The following is a 16,991-nucleotide window of genomic DNA, read 5'->3' as shown; positions in this document are numbered from 1 at the left end:
GCCTTGGAAGTCATCGTTTAAGAAGACGTTCTGGTTTTCTTTTTCCTAATGGCTTGTACTTTAAGGCTTGTTTTGGTAATCTTTCCGTTTTCATTCTTTGAACGTGCTCCATCCATCTATGTTTATATTTTTTAATTTTTTCAATTACTGGTTCTTGGTTTAATTCTTTCATAATATCTTCGTTTCTTTTGTGATCAAATAGGGTATACTTTGCAGTTTTTCTCATAAACTTCATTTCTGCTGTTGTTAATCTTTGTTTGTCTTTTTGTTTTATTGTCCAGATTTCGCTTCCATACATTAAGACCGGTAGGGCTAATGTATTGTATACTTTTAGCCTGGTTTGTTTTTGAACTAGGTTTGGTTTAAATATAGAGTTAATTACTCCTGTTATTTTTAAATATTTTGCAATTTTTAGATTTATATCTTTTTCATTTTCGTATGTGATCGTACATCCTAGGTAGTTAAATGAATTCACTTGTTCTAAGATCTTGTTATCTATTACTATTTTAGTTCTTGCGATCTTGTCCTTTAAAGGCCATAGTTTTTGATTTTTTTTGTTGATATTATCATTCCATAATAAAGGGAATAAAGATTTTATGACCTTATTATGACAGTGAACTGCAAGGAGTTTAGAACAAGAAGCGCTATTTCCCATTCATCAAAAATACTTATGAGAATCTTAACACGAAGAATTACATCTAAGGCGGAAAAATTTCTTGGAGAAGATCAGTTTAGTTTCAGGAAGGGAAGGGGAACAAGCGATGTGATTGAACTGTTAAGAATAGTAAGTGAAAGAAGTCTGGAAGTGAATAAAGAAGTTATCATCTGTTATATAGATTTTTAAAAGGCTTTTGACTTTGTAAAATGGGATAGGATGGTGGACGTAATGGAAAAGATTGGTATACATTGGAAAGACAGAAGGCTAATTATCTCACTATATATGGGACAAACTGCCATGGTGAGAGAAATATATGGTACAACAGAACCGGACATGGTGAGAGAAATATATGGTACAACAGAACCGGATATCATTGGACGAGGAGTAAGACAAGGCTGTTCTCTGTCACCAATTTTGTTCAACATGTATTCCGAAGCAATGCTAAAAGAAGCACTGGAGAATTCGGAAGAAGGAATAAAGATTGGAGGTAGACAGCTATTTGCAATAAGATACGCAGATGACAAAGCATTATTATCAAACACTGAAACAGGACTACAACATCTGTTGAACAGATTACTGGAATCCTGTATCAATTATAAAATGAAAATTAACATAAGAAAAACAAAAGTAATGAAACTAGCAAGGAAAGAGGCAAATATGGATATCAGAATAAATGGGGGAAAATTGAATTAAGTAAACAGACTTAAATATATAGGAAGTGTTATTAGTAAAAGTGACATAAAAGCAAGAATAGCGATGGGAAGAGATGCCTTTAATAGAAAATGGAATTTATTCAGAAGTAAAATGGATAGAAACCTGAAGAAAAGACTAATAAAATGTTATGTGTGGAGTGTTGCCCTCTATGCGGCTGAAACTTGGACATTGAAGAAATTAAGATTTTGGAAAGGTTGGAGATGTGGATTTGGAAAAGGATGGAAAAAATCAAATGGACAGATAAAATAACTAATAAAGAGGTTTTAAAAAGAGTAGAGAAGAAAGAAGTCTGTTACGAAGGATAAAAAGAAGCAAGGGAAACTGGATCGGACATATTCTGAGAGGGAATGGAACCATCAGAGATGCCATCGAAGGAAAAATAGATGGAAAAAGACCCAGAGGAAGAGTAAGGAGAACAATGCTAGATGACGTGCTCAATGGAGACAGGTACACAACCTTGAAAGAGAAGGCTCAAAACAGAAGAGAGTGGAAGAAAAGTTTCTGCTCCTAAAAGAAGAAATTGCTCATTTGCAGAATACTAAAGAAAAAGAAGAAGAATCTTTGGCTATTTCATTTAAATTTAAAATATCTTTCTGCAAGTTATCTTCAGAATTTGTAATTATTATTTGGCAACAAAGGAGAGTTCAATCGAATTATTCCGGTTTTGTGACCACATTTGTATTAAAAAAGACTGTTTTTTAAAACTAAACAAGTACCAAAAAACAAACCCGAAAAGTTTCGTTAGTCGTCAGACCAACACCCTCAAGGGTAAAGAGAACTAGCAGTTTAAAGCACAAACTCTAAGAAATTACGAAAAAACAAGTTCATTCGTTGGTATTATGAACATCAAAAAAGTTCGTTAAAAAACCGAATAACAGATCTATACAACCGTTAATACGTGTTAGGTGGAAACAAAGCTATTTGATGTCGCGTTCTGTGGTTCACGTTCACTCTGTCCGAGGTCTGAACTGGGTAAATTTTTAATAAACGCTGAAGAAACTTGATTTAAAATCAAGCCTTGATTTTTGTTGCATTGCGTAGGAATTTTGATCATATTTGCTGCCTCTTTGAATTTTCTTGTGAAACAGTTTTTAATCAATGTAGGACGTGTTTGTTCTGTCCCAGAGTACATCGTGACCAGTAGAAGTTGTGTGAAATGCCAAGCCAGACGTATGTTCTCTCTTTTTTTTTTTTTTTGATGAAAACTGTTTCACAAGAAAATTCAAAGAGGCAGCAAATATGATCAAAATTCCTACGCAATGCAACAAAAATCAAGGCTTGATTTTAAATCAAGTTTGGTCAGCGTTTATTAAAAAATTACCCAGTTCAGACCTCGGACAGAGTGAACGTGAACCACAGAACGCGACATCAAATAGCTTTGTTTCCACCTAACACGTATTAACGGTTGTATAAATCTGTTATTCGGTTTTTTAACGAACTTTTTTGATGTTCATAATACCAACGAATGAACTTGGTTTTTCGTAATTTCTTAGAGTTTGTGCTTTAAACTGTTAGTTCTCTTTACCCTTGAGGGTGTTTTTCTGACGACTAACCAAACTTGTCGGGTTTGTTTTTTAGTACTTGTTTAGTTTTAAAAAACAGTCTTTTTTAGTAAAAATGTGATCAAGAAACCGAAATAATTCGATTGAAGTTCTTAACCACAGAAACTGTATCAATAATAAAAAAGATCCAGGCCGGATCGCATCACAAACAAAGTTATCAAAGTACTACCCTCAAAGCTGTTGTGCATCCTGTCAACATCATGATGCAATCCTAAGAACGCAGTATTTCCCTCCCTCTCGAAAATTGCTGACTAGCTCACCAGCCAGGCAAAGACCCACAATAACCTCAAGCGTATCGCCCATCAGCCTGCCATTAAATCTAGGAAAAATTGCCGAAACAAATGATCCTCTCCAGATTACAAGAATCAGTCGACAAATTAAATATCATACAGAGAGAGAAAGAAATTTGGCTTTTAGCTTACAACCATGTGACATATGGTTTGCTTTATAAACTTATTATCACTAACATATCACTAATGATGATACGTTTAACAGATCATGTCTCACGAATAGAAAGATGAAGGTCAAAATAAATAAAACTAGCTCAACCCAACGTAGAATTTTGGCTGGCGTTCCACAGGGATCCTTACTAGCCCGGATATTATTTGCAATCTACCTGGCAGATATCCTACAGAACCCCCATGGCGTCTGTCATGGTCCTTTATGCCGATGACACGGCAGCATTAGCTAGATCACGCCGTCCTCACCTTGTAACCAAAAAACTTCAAGATAGCATTTTAAAGCTAGAAAAATGGTTCTCAGATTGGAGACTGCAGGTAAACCCTCAAAACAGTGTAGCCGTACACTTCACTAGAAGATTAGCATCTCCCAAAGAGGAGATCGTTCTATTTGATACCAAAATTCCAGTAGTATCCGGAGGCAAATAGAAACCAGATGCCTCCGGATACTACTGGACCAAAGAGTGCAACCATATCATGAACATCTGTGTGAAAGTATCCAAACGTATTGCTCAACTATCCCTCGGTTAATCGACACAGAAAATTGAACACAAGGAACAAACTGCTACTCTATCAGATGGTGATTCGTCCTATAATTGCCTCTCCAGCTTGGAGCCATACTTCCAATGTCAACATGCTTAAATCGCAACGCGTACAAAACAAATGCCTGCGAATGATACTAAATGCTCCGTTAGAAATTATCAGCTTCACCGAGCCACCAGTAGCCCATATATCTGTCCTCATTCCTTCGCTCTCTTACAAAACTCATCGAGTTCTTTTCAACAGCGACCACTCATCCTAATCAGCTGATACTACAGTGACAAGCGCAGAAGACCTAAAGCCATTCTAATACCCACAATCTTCTTCTTCTTCTTCTTCTTCTGCAGCTTCTCCCACTTAAGTGGGGTCACTGTTGATGATGCGTCTCTTCCACATCCTCCTGTCTTGGGATGTCACCCCATCCAAGTTCTTCATCCTCAAGTCCTCCTCCACCAGCTCTCTCCATCTCTTCTTTTGCCGCCCACGGTTCCTCCTTCCTTGCAAATCCATCTGCATGACTCTTCTTCCCACATATTTGTCCTCCCTCCTCATCACATGACCAAACCATCCGAACCCTGCATCCTGTATCTTCGCTCCCAAGTTCGTAACTTTCACCGTTCCCCTTACATAGTAATTTCTCAGACGATCCTTTCTGGTCACACCGCACATCCACCTGAGCATTCTCATCTTCGCTACCTCCATCCTGATGATGTTATTTTTCCTCAGGGCCACAGTTTCTACAGCATACGTCATAGCTGGCCTCACTACTGTTCTGTTTTCCCTTTAGATTGATTGGCACCCTCTTATCACATAGCGCTCTGGCCATCTCCCTCCAGTTCCTCCAACCCGCTTGTATCCTGCATCCCACTTCCTTCTTAGCTCCTTCAATTCTAATACCCACAATGATATCGCTTGATCCCTCAGCCTCCACAGGGCGAGCTAAATTCTCGTAATGATTCTTCCTCTCAAAGTTTTCTCTGTACGGGGAGTATAAAAAGCGTTAATCTTCGCCCTTTGGGACAGCCCCGTTATCGTATGAAATAAATTAACATCAATTCTCTAGAGAATTGCTTGGCGTTTTGTTTTGGTTGCAGGTGCTTTAAGATGCTTTAAGGTCTTGATAGTTTTGATAAGATCGACACAAAATGAGGTTTGATTTTAATTTCTGTGAACAAATTCTTATTGGCAAAGCTACTCGAACTGGCTTTAATAATAATTCCCTGCCGGCCGAGAGAACTTTTAAGGGGATTTAAGATCACCACTTTAATATCGGCGACTTATTTGAATTTTTCTTTCTATTCTGATCGTTCGTAGTGATAAACGAAAAAACGAAATTCCATGAATGAAATACACACACGCATGCGCGCATCCCCCCCCCCAAAGGGTGAAATTTTTAAAGTTATTATTATTAATTTTCAACTTTTTCCCAAATCAATTCCACTTAGGAATTAAATCAAATCGGCTTCGATCATTTGGATTAGTTTTATCAACGACATAACGAAGTCCCGCTGCTTAAACCAAATCGAAACCCGTGGAAATCGCTCATTCCAGAACAATTGATTAAATCCCACTTGGAGGAGTTACGGCGACATGAATTCGAAAGATATCCCTCCCGCTGTCGTCACGGGTGAGCATCAAGTATTCGTTTATCTCATCGCAGCTCTTCAAGCACCTGCGGGGTGTCTTCAGCCGGTCGCAAATTTCTGTCAAGGATATCAACAACAAATACCCCCCTCGCTATCGATTCAAAATGCCACAAGCGATTTCCAAGCAGAAAGCCAAATCGACCACAGACTGGAATATAAAGATCGTAAGGAGTACATCGCTTTAAATAATCGAAATCCGTTGTATAATTCGGCAGGCATTATACAGTAGCGACACCTTAACCACCCCTTGGGAGGAGAAAACAATCCAATGCGAATAATTCCAAGAAACAATCTCTTTTCAGTATACCGTAAACGCTTTATTATTCGAAGAGCATGGGATCGAAGCAGTGTTGGTTATTAAAATACACTACCTCTCCAAAAGTATCAGGACGTAAAGATCACCTTCAGTTGCAGTTTCTGACATCCCATTTGAACTGAATCTACAAACAAATCGGGTTAAGATCGTAGAATTATATTCAAGCTATCTCCCCTCATGTTCCCCTTGTGATATCCCTTCAGAATAGTCATCGAAGTGGATATCATGACCAGTGCTGCGTTTATCCAAAGTTGATATTTATAAACATCGACAAGACGATAATTAAAAATAGTTGAAACTTCTTTTAACCAGAGCAGATGGTTCATCGTAGGCACGGCTAAGTCTCCAGTGGCAGGAGTTAGCTCGATTCCCTTTCTATAACACAAAAATGTACGTGTGTGTGTGGGGGGGGGGGTTAAAAAAAATCACATGGATTTAAAGCAGAGAAAATGAAGAACCTATCTCCACAGATACACATCTACTGACCAGGTAGAAAGAGAGAGAGAGAGAGAGAGAGAGAGAGAGAGAGAGAGAGAGTGTGTGTGTGTGTGTGTGTGTGTGTGTGTGTGTGTGTGTGTGTGTGTGTGTGTGTGTGTGTGTGTTGTTATTAGTTATTATCCACTTTCCTTAGAAAATGGATTTTTCTCCCAGAAACGTGAGATTTTCAGACCGAAAGACATGTAGAGTGGACAAAAGAATACACGCAGTTAACAAACATACGAAGATGGTTTGAAAAGGTTCTCGGACTCGACCATAGGTAGCAACACTATCGGGACGATTTTTTTCTTAGTTGGTACATCTGTCATAAGCATCCATGTGAAATTGCAACGCATTCAATCAAATGGTTCGTTTTATACAGCTGTCGGAAGAAAGAGTGTTGTCTGCATCCCTTGAAATGGATAAAACTGAGTATTGTGCAGTTATAAAATTCTTTGTAAAAGAAGGTTTAACGCCAAAGTAAATTCATTCGAAGTCACAAAAGTAATGGGCACTCTTCCCCTTCGTTTCCGACAATTAAGAAATGGGCTGCCGAGTGAAGATGATCCACGAGAAGGACGTCCAAAAAGTGTAACCGCACCAGAAATCATTCATCAAGATCACGATATGTTTCTGGATGACTGGAGAGTCAAAGTGCGTGAAATTGCTGAGAGTATAGGTATTTCAAAAGAACGTGAAGGATATATTTTGCATGAAGAATTGCAAATGAAAAAGCCTTTCGCAAGATGGGTGCCGCGCTTGCTCACAGCAGATGAAAATCTCTGAACAGTGCTCGGAGCGTTTTAACAAGAATAAAACTGATTTTGTGCGTCGATTTATTACTGTGGATGAGACTTGGATTCACCATTACACACCAGAATCCAAACAGCAGTCAAAACAGTGGACAAAAGTCAGTTGTTCAACGCCAAAAAAGATAAAGTCGGTTCCATCAAGGAAAGGTCATGAAATTGGTGTTTTGGAATGCTAAAGCATTTTGTTTATTAATTATCTTGAAAAGGATAAAACAATAACCTGGGAATATTATTCCGATCTTTTAACCAGACTAAACGAAAAAATTCGTGAGAAAAGACCTGGTTTGGAGAAGAAAAAAAATCATCTTTCATGAGGACAATGCACCTGCCCACAAAAGCGTTTTGGCAATGGGAAAATTAAGGGATTTCCACTATGAATTGCTGGAACATCCACCCTATTCCCCAGATTTGGCTCCCTCTGTCTTCTATCTCTTCCCCAAACTAAAACTCTTCCTCGCTAGTCAGCGTTTTTCTTCGAATCAGGAGGTGATTGATCGCAGCTGTGGAGGGAGATTTTGCAGATCTTACTGAGAAGCACTACAGGGAGGACGGGATAATGGTGCTGGAGCATCGCTGGAATAAAATGTATTAGTCTTAAGGGAGATTACGTTGAAAAAGAAAAATAATTTTGAAATTAGAAATTCGTTTTCAATTGTTAGGCGGAGAACATTTCAAACCACCCTCGTAGTACACTCTTCCCAGAGTCTTATTGCCGTAACTAACAACTGATTTTTTCCGATAAATTAGTGACTTCAGTGGAATGGACGAGAATTCCGTTCCCGTGAAATTCTTGAAACATAAAATGAAAATATTTCGCGAAGAAGCATTTTGTGGCATTTCTTCTTGGTGTTAACACACGAAGAGAAATCGTAAGGCGAGTTTCTTTTAAAGATTTTAGAATTGCTCCTTCTGTTTTACTGTTTTACTGTTTGTCTCGTATTACACGAGAAACATTATCTTTGAGAATAAGATTTTTTTTTAAAATACAGAAGAGGTTGCTAACAACACCAGAAAAGCGACGTAATAAAAAAGGTCACACTTAAGGGATTTCCATAATGACTAGCGGAAAACAGAAGAACCAATTTAAGTGAACGAGGGGGTGGATGACTACAAGTATTTGGAGTGCGAAGAGTGTCAAAAGGAGGTGGGCGGGGGTCTTGGTTTGTTCCTTCATCCTTGGCAGATTATTATGAGGTGGTGCACGATGGAGTGTCTTCGTGTTATCGCGTACAAGGCGGACGAAGCTTCGTGTCAGTTTTAAAAGCGAATTTCCGTTAACACGGGGTTGGCTACTCTCGACCTCACGCTCGATCTGCTCAGCATTTGCGTTGAAGCGCAAAATTCAGTGCGTTGCACCTTTAGGTTTTTAATAGTCCGTTAGACCTTTTGCTGCGGGGTTGCAGGGCAGAAGTTAATGAGAAGTTTTGGGGGAGGGAAAGTTGACATCTCCGTGTTTTATGTAACTATTGCAAAAACTCACGATGATCATTACCGTTAAAAATTTATTTAACTTTAACAGTTAAACCGTGCACTTTACCCAATGAAAGTCGTGTCGCGGAGATGTAGTGTGCGCATGCGCCACAGAGAAAAGTGGTGGACTGGCGAGATGCCAAAGAATCAAATCCTTTTAACTCGGCCTCGTGGCCCACACCATAGAGAAACTTCGTAGTGAACTGTCCTATTGATTTAGAACCGCTCTCCAGTTTCTCGGAAGGGCAATTAATTTCTAGCGATGATGCTGCCACTACCACGACATCGTACGACCTCTTGGGATTATCTGGCTCATGCTGGGAAACGCCAGAAACAAAAATAATCCACCCAAATAATTTCATGGAGTTGTCTGTTTAATGTGTGGACGAGAACGGATCCAAAGATGGATAAGTAGCTGGAAAAATAGTTGGCAGGCTGGTTCATTGGACAGGAAACCGTCTTCGAATATCGACCATGCTAGTGGATTCCTTCAATCCCTAAATGTGTTTCGTTACTGTACATAATACAGATTACAGGAAATCAGTTATAAAAAATAAGACATATTTATTTTTTGCCATAACAAATAACTATAATTCAAATGTCCTTATAGTCCTTATAAGGATTGGCTTAAAGGGGCGAAGCAAGGATGCTTTTCATCTTCCCTGTTATCTGTAGAGGACAGTGTAGGGATAAGGTGTTATTGAGCTATTAAAGCTCTGATCATCGCAAGAGGGTAACAGCAATAGCCGAGCCTCAGTTAGGACTTCATTGGCTACAGCATTGCCATTCATTACCCCCGAAGGGTATTGGATTGAAAATCAATCACCGCATCTCACGGTCGATTTACTTCTATAAAATTTATAAATTCTAAAATTTAATTTTCCGAATGGTGTTTTAAATCTTTTCCTAAAATGCACAAATTAAAAAATATTATCAATAAAATTTATTACTGACAACTGATATTTTACTTTCTTAATTTTTATTAAAATATTTATACGAATTTCACAAATGTTTATTTCAGCATCTTGTATAGTTAAGCCATTTATTATTACAACAGCTAACTTCGGTTTTATGCTGCGAGTTGCTTCATTTTATGATGTGACGGAATATCGAGCTGTTTTCCAATTTTTCCACTAAAACGAATGAGCGATTTAAAACGAAATTTCAGTAAGAAATTTAAGAAAAATGAGTCAAAAATGATTATTTTACGGACTGATTTTATTTCGAGCAATATTTAGGGATGTGAAGGGCATCATTGTTGACAGGATCGAGAGTCAAGTCTCTGTTTGGCAATTACGGGGATTCCTTGTGCACACTTCCAGTCGGGTTGAAAAACACCCAATCCAGATTCAAACGCCTGCAAGGTCGTACTGGAACTGATTCGCGTTGAAAGATGGAGTGTTGGTTTCGGAAGCCTTCTTTTGAACAGCTTTCGAGAAGAGCACTCAATCCGCGATTAAGCAGATCGACTCTGTTCGGAAAGATACGAAACTAACACTCATATGGAGCTGACAAGAACAAAGCGACCCTCGTGGCTTTGTTTGGGTTGATTTTCTTCGGTTCGGGATAAAAAAAAAAAAACAGGATTTCCGGAAGGAAAATCGTACTTGTCAGAAATTGAATGATCGGAAAAACTCGTCGGTAAACCACCTCCAGGCAGCAACGACAACGGCAGCAACGGGGGAGGGCTGAAAAGTTCTGTTAAACACCTAAAACAAAATGATATTAAAGCAACTGATATAAACCACAAGGAAGAACATATCTTAAACCTTTAACACCCATGTTTTCCTGAAATTGTTCTCTTTCTTTTCGGATATATAAGAAGACGTGTCAGAGGTTATGAAAAAATTCGAAGACACAGAGGTTCGGGCCATCAAGATTTTCGTGCTGCAAGAAACGTCCGCAACTGAGATTCGCCAAATTTTGTGTGAGACTTTAGGAGACTGTGCCCCAGCATAACCAACAGTTGCCAGATGGATAGCCAAGTTTAAGACTTGGCATCCTGAGAGAACAGCTGCTCCAAGATGAGGAAGACCTTCCACAGCGATCACGCCTGAAAACATCGATGCAATACGATCCATGATGACAGAGAAATACCACCCAAAACATTTCAAAGACTCTGCAGATATCCAGGGAACGGGTTGGGATCATTATCTACCAAAATCTGGACATGTAGAATCTCTCCGCGAATGGGGTCCAAAATATTTGAATGTTGAACAAAAGAAAAAAACGTCATCTCAAGGGATTCAGGGCTATGATGAGAAATCACATTTTTTGACTCGCATTGGGATCGAACATATGAAAGACGAAATGTGGAGCAGTCGATGGAGTGGAGACACAAAAAGGTTCACCACAGCTAAAGAAGTTCCGAAACCAGCAAGGAAGGTTCTTGCCTTCATCTTTTTGGGATATGGATGGTAGAATCCTTACCAAGTATCTGAAAATGAGTGAAACTGGTACAACAGCATCAGTTTATTCAGCAGCACTGAAGGAGGTACGGGAGAAAAAACGCCGCAGGAAACTGAGCAGAGCTTGCTTTTGCAGAACAACGCATCTGCTCATGAAACCCAACAGACGATGCACAACTTCGGCTTCGAATGACTGCCCCACTCACCCTTTTCGCTAGACCCGGTCCCATCTGACCATTTCCTATTCCCAAATTTAAAGAAAAAGGAACAAAGTTTATCACAGCTGATGAAGTCCTGTCTGCAGCTGAGGACTGCTTGGTGTAAATGGGAAAGCTTTTTTCTCTCGGGGGATTACAAATGATGCAGCAGCGTTGCAACAAGACTTCGTGGGGAATGTGCAGAATAAGTCACGTGGTTCTACCTCAAATCCTTCGTGGTGATTATCACAATTTTCCAGACACCCTTCTACGTACAAACCGCCTTTAGTCGGCAAACACACGGAATGCGGAGTTCCGGGCATCGACCGGCACGCGAATCTGCACAAAAGCATTCAGACCCCGAGGCTCGCGACATGGGTTTCCATGGTAGGGTTGCAATACGCCCGCTCTACTACATTACCCGGGCAAACATGCGGCGGCGTCTTCAGCGGTGCGAAAAGCGTGAGAAGGGGAAGTTGGAAAGCTGTGTTACGGAGCGAGTGATCGGGCTACACCCTCTGCCAAGCAGATGGATGGGGGTGCGTGTGTGGAATCCCCTGTGAACGTCTCTCACCTCAATGTGTAACCCCAACGGAGTGGCGGCGTCATGGTATTGTCCTACTTTTCCTGGTTTGGCCTCCGAACTACGAACATTAAACTCCGAGGGGTATCTGAACATTTTCGACAATACATTCCTCCTCCTTTGTGGCTTTCCTACGGAGATAAGATTGTCTCTTTCTGCGTGACAATAGATCGCGTCATAAGGCTGCTCCTGCAACGGCGCGGTTCGTGGACAGGAACTCACCACCCTCTGCTATGCCCCGGAGCACAAAGCAAGCGAACGTGAAAGATTGTGAAGACAGATGCACGATGGGATTTGTTTCTGACTCAAGCATTTGGAGGATAATTGGGCTTTATTATTGGAAGACTTGTTTTCGTTCAAGTGATGCGGGAATCTTGTTGATTATGGGTCGTGGGTTGTTTATCGTGTATTTGCTTAAATGTTATTCCCTCCCCCCTCTAATGATGAAAGACCCCAAACTATTTCCATGGCCTGATTTCGCAACACTGTTGGAAATCGGGTCAAGAAATAAAATACTCCGCCAACCGCTTATTTATTTATTTTTAATTTTAAAAGCTGAAATTGTTCGTCGAATGATTCGCAGCGTCTTTTTGTCTCTAAATACCCTTCCGAGCCAACAAAGCCAATGAGATCGTTCCATTCTGTTGCATGCGGAGATTGATCGAGTGCTTTCCGCTTTAGTGCAAAGGTTAAAGAAATTTCGGGAATCGAGTGAGCTTTAAATCGTAAACGAATTTCTATCTCGGTGCGAATATTAGTATCGAAGATGTATTGAATAGAAAGAAGATTGAAGAAGAAGCCTTTTTATTACGTTGCATTCGTAAAGAATTAAAAAATTATTCTTTCTGAACCAATCATCTTCTGGCTCTCATTCTCTTTCCCTCCCTCCATCTCTCTATTATTGTTATTAATGAAATTTGTAAGTAAAGGAACGAAAGAGTAAACTGTGGAGAGAAGTTTTCTTTCTCCCTGATTTGATTCTCAGATCGTTTTCATGTTTTGGTTTTGTTCACTTTCCGCAAAGCAGACGCGGAACTGCTTGAAGGACTTCTCTTTGGATTAACTTTCAGTAAGCGTGGGTTCAGTTTCGACCCGAATTCACTATTCTCTTCTTTTAATCGCCTCGCTATTAGTTGTTAAACCTTAATGGCCTCATTTCATCCTCACGTGATTTCCTTTTGCAATATCACGCGTCGCCACATCGCTGATGCGGAGCTGTCAGCGACATCTTGCGATTCTTCTCATTAGTGGGTTGTCAGTAAATGCGGGGATCTTTCCGTTCCTTCATCTCTGTGGACTGGCTCGGTCCTCATCAATTAGTCCGGTGACGTTCCAGACGGAAGCTGCTACTTAGCAGATATCGGCGTTCGCCTCATTTCCCTAACGACCCTCCGCCCGTGTTCACACACGTCCTTTGCGGAGCCTCGCACCTGCAACGCAGCGGAAGGAAATGAGAAAATTATTCAGAGATTGAAAAGTGGGGCGGACTATTTTGGAACGCGGAGGCAAAAACATCTCAGCGTCTGCTTCGCGATGACGAATTTATTTGTGGCGACACTCGCTCATAGTTCAAGGGGATGACAAAGCGCTATGTCAGCTACCCATCGTCCCCGGGTCATTTAGTGGCTTGTATTCATCATGCGTGTATAATTTGTGCAACCAGATGGCGCTAACGTTCGGGCAAGAGTTCGAACCTGCCTGGGAGAGATAGAAAGTTTTCCAGTGACAATTGGCTTGCATCAAGGGTCAGCATTAAGTCCGTTCCTGCTTAATATTGTGATGGAGGAGGTGAGAGAAAACGCGCCTTGGACAGTGTTGTATGCAGATGTCATCGTGCTGTGTGCAGAATCAAAGGAAGAAGTGGCAGCCAAACTGGAAAGTTGGAGGAAAGTACTGGAAAAGAAAGGTATGAGACTGAGCAGAGGTAAGACAGAGTATTAGTGTTGAAAAGTGGATGGCAGCCAGCAGGCAGCAGATCTGGAGCTGGAAGGAAATGTCATCAGGAAGGTCAGTGACTTTAGATACTTAGGTTCAACAAGAAAGAGTGTGGTGAGGCTGAGAAGGAAATGGGATGCAGGATACAAGTTAGATGGAGCAACTGGAGAGAGAGAGATGGCCGGAGTGCTATGCAATAAGAGGATGCCGATCAATCTATAAGGCGAAAAAGGACAGCAGTGAGACCAGCTATGACGTATGCTAAGGAAACTGTGGCCCTGAGGAAAAATAACATCAGCAGGATGGAAGTAGCGAAGATGAGAATGCTTAGGTGGATGTGCGGTGTGACCAGAAAGGATCGTCTGAGAAATGACTATGTTAGGGGAACAGTGAAAGTTATGAACTTAGGAGCAAAGATACAGGAGGCAAGGTGGAGATGGTTTGGTCATGTGATGAGGAGGGAGGAAGAGTATGTGCAAAGAAAGATTATGCAGATGGATGTGCAGGGGAAGAGGAAGCACGGACGACCAAAGAAGAGATGGTGCAGGACTCGAGGATTAAGAACTTGGATGTGGCTACAGCCCAAGACAGGAGGTTGTGGAGGAGACTCACCACAAACAGCGACCCTACTTAAGTGGGGAAAGGTGCGGAAGAAGAAGATGGCGCTAACGTAATCCTTCTTTTTTAAATAAATGGTTTGATCAAAGAACAAACATGGGAAAGGGAGGAAAGAACGAAGGGGAAAAGTGTAATCGGAATGTTGAATAAACGAAAATTAATGGGATGGTTACAGCAAAAGCGGGAAGCTGCTCTTCAAACTTGGAATTTTGTTGAAGACGGAATACCCTGATGAGGGTCACGTGTCTAAATGAATACAAAAGAAGCCGTTAAGTAAAAAGAAGAAAACTCGACGAATAATAATCATGATAATATAGAATTAATACAGAACACGGAGTGTTAATGTGATGCTTCCAATCCGCCCCAGGAAACATCTTCATAAGTCAGGGAATAAGCAAAGTCAACTACCAACCTGAAGAAGCTAACAAGCCAAGCGGAAACCTTTTCTGTTCAGCCAATCGCAAATTCCTTCGTTATTTTGATGGCGTAGAAAAATCTGCTGTTTTTCATCTTTTTAAAAGAGTGTCGTTCTCTTAGCGCCTTTTCATTTCCGATTTGGAATCCATTCTGGCAATTGGCCAACGTATCGCTGCTGCCATGACAACGGGAATGCGCAAGTTTAGAAGAAACTTGTTTGTTTGTGCGCATTTGACTACATCTAATGTTTTCTGTTACGATTACCTTCGTCTGTGAAACCGGAACTGGATTTTGTTACGTTGCAGACATGCGCAGTAAATTCCAGGAGTGCAGGAAATTGCAACTGCTTGAAAGAAGTTTCTCTCTCTGCGTCGCAACAACTTTCATTTCCGTGTGAGGAACGAAATACGATAGGAGACCGCAAACGTTACGAAAAGACGAAAAGAAAATGAATTATTAAAAAAACTGTGTCTCAGAATGTTCCGCTCCTTCCGTTTGCAGGGGCTTTCTTGCGTGAGGGTTCTTAGTACTCGCGACTCTCCCCGTATCTCCCCTACTGATCAACTTTCGGTTATTCGGGAAGCGCCTGCGATTTGAGAAGTGCTTTGCACGTGACCTTTCTGATTCCCAAGAATGCATCGCACCAACGCTGCTTTAGGGGTCGGCGTGGAAATGGCCCAGCGCATTCGACGGGAACAGTTCGGAGCTGTTTATTCTGCACACCGTCATCGTTTCGCCCGAGGGAGACCCGCAGAGAAAATCGATTCGGAGCCGAGCGAGATGGTTGGACTCGGCGGAAACAAAGGGACGTTTATTACGGGGTGAGCGAAGTTCTCGTGCGACGAGACCGGACCAGAAAGAGGCATCTGGTAGACCTGCTGATGACCACTCGAGGCTGAAAGCGCTTCGATCGCGTCCCTCGTGGGGGATTGGAGCACGTGAGGGGTGAGATGGGTTTGGAAAATAGGAAAGAGGAAATGGCTCGGATAGTAAGGAAACGCTTCGTCTTCAACTCCTTCCCTCCTCATTCAGGGAAGAGGTCAAGCTTGACTTCGGCGAAGCTTTAACAGTCTACGCTTTATTTTCATTTCGAATTATTTTTTGCAAGAACGCAACCCTTTTAAACGCAGATCCCTAAAATTATCTCGGACTCATTTCGAACGTTTCATGAAAACACCGCGTGGTTTGCACGAGACGGTCTCGAACACTTTGGTTGGAAAGACCCAGGTTCGAATCCGTCCAAGAATCTTCATAAGGGCACCGAAGCTGAAGGGGTGTTGGCCAGTCTCCTCATACGGAGGAAGAATTCTTAAACTCGAAAACCCGGCCAACCCGAGAGAAGAACACGAAAGAACAGAAGTCACACACACACACACACGCTGGTTTCTTCGTAGCTTCGAACTAAGTTCAAACATTATGGACGGCTGCATCGACGATGAAATAATAGCACGAATGAAAAAAATAAAAGTGCGGCGGATTCCAACGGGCTGATGAAGACTTTGGTTTTAAGTTACGACAGCGGAAAGATGAAAACAAAAACCAACGCAGGAAAAAACGTTTTCGTTTTAATTGAAGTCGTGATGCACGTGCAATGGGAAGAAGCGTCACCGAAAAAGAGGAATGGGGAATTAAAAACGGTGAGGAGTTCTTGAAAGTTTATTCCGAGAATGCGATTGCGCAGTGGCGATGCTTAATGAGCGTGCTCTTGAGGAGGGAGAGAGTCGCAGTGGGTTACCGTAGCGGTGGTGGGGGTAGCGATATTGTGTGTGTGTGTGGGGGGGGGCACTTAGAAAGTTAGAAATGTATTTTGATGAGCATTTTAAGAGGGGCCATCGAGTGGGGGAGTGAAAGAGATCAAAATGCATTAGGATTCCGGTGCGGCTTTGTAAGGGAAGCAACGTGAACGCGAGAATAGCATCGTGGATTTCACGGGATCGCCGTCACCTCTGCGGCAAACCTCACTTGTCCCTGAAGAGGGCGTTAAGAGCAAGAAAGAAATTAATCGTCTGCCACATTGGTCAGCGGATCAGATTCCTACCCAACAGGTTTGAGTCCAGCCGTGAGTGCGGAAGTTTCTGATTTTTTTCATTCTTTCTGTAGAAAATGAGTTTCACCCCCTGGTGTGAAACCGCTGCCCGTTTATTGGAGGTCAGAGGTGGCTCGAAAGAAAACCGTGTAAC

This window comes from Typopeltis vanoorti, chromosome 10 (assembly GCF_054136105.1).
Source record: "Typopeltis vanoorti isolate ZY-2024b chromosome 10, IOZ_Tvanoo_1.0, whole genome shotgun sequence".
NCBI classification, from domain to species: domain Eukaryota; kingdom Metazoa; phylum Arthropoda; class Arachnida; order Uropygi; family Thelyphonidae; genus Typopeltis; species Typopeltis vanoorti.
Note: the sequence above shows the minus strand (reverse complement) of the source record.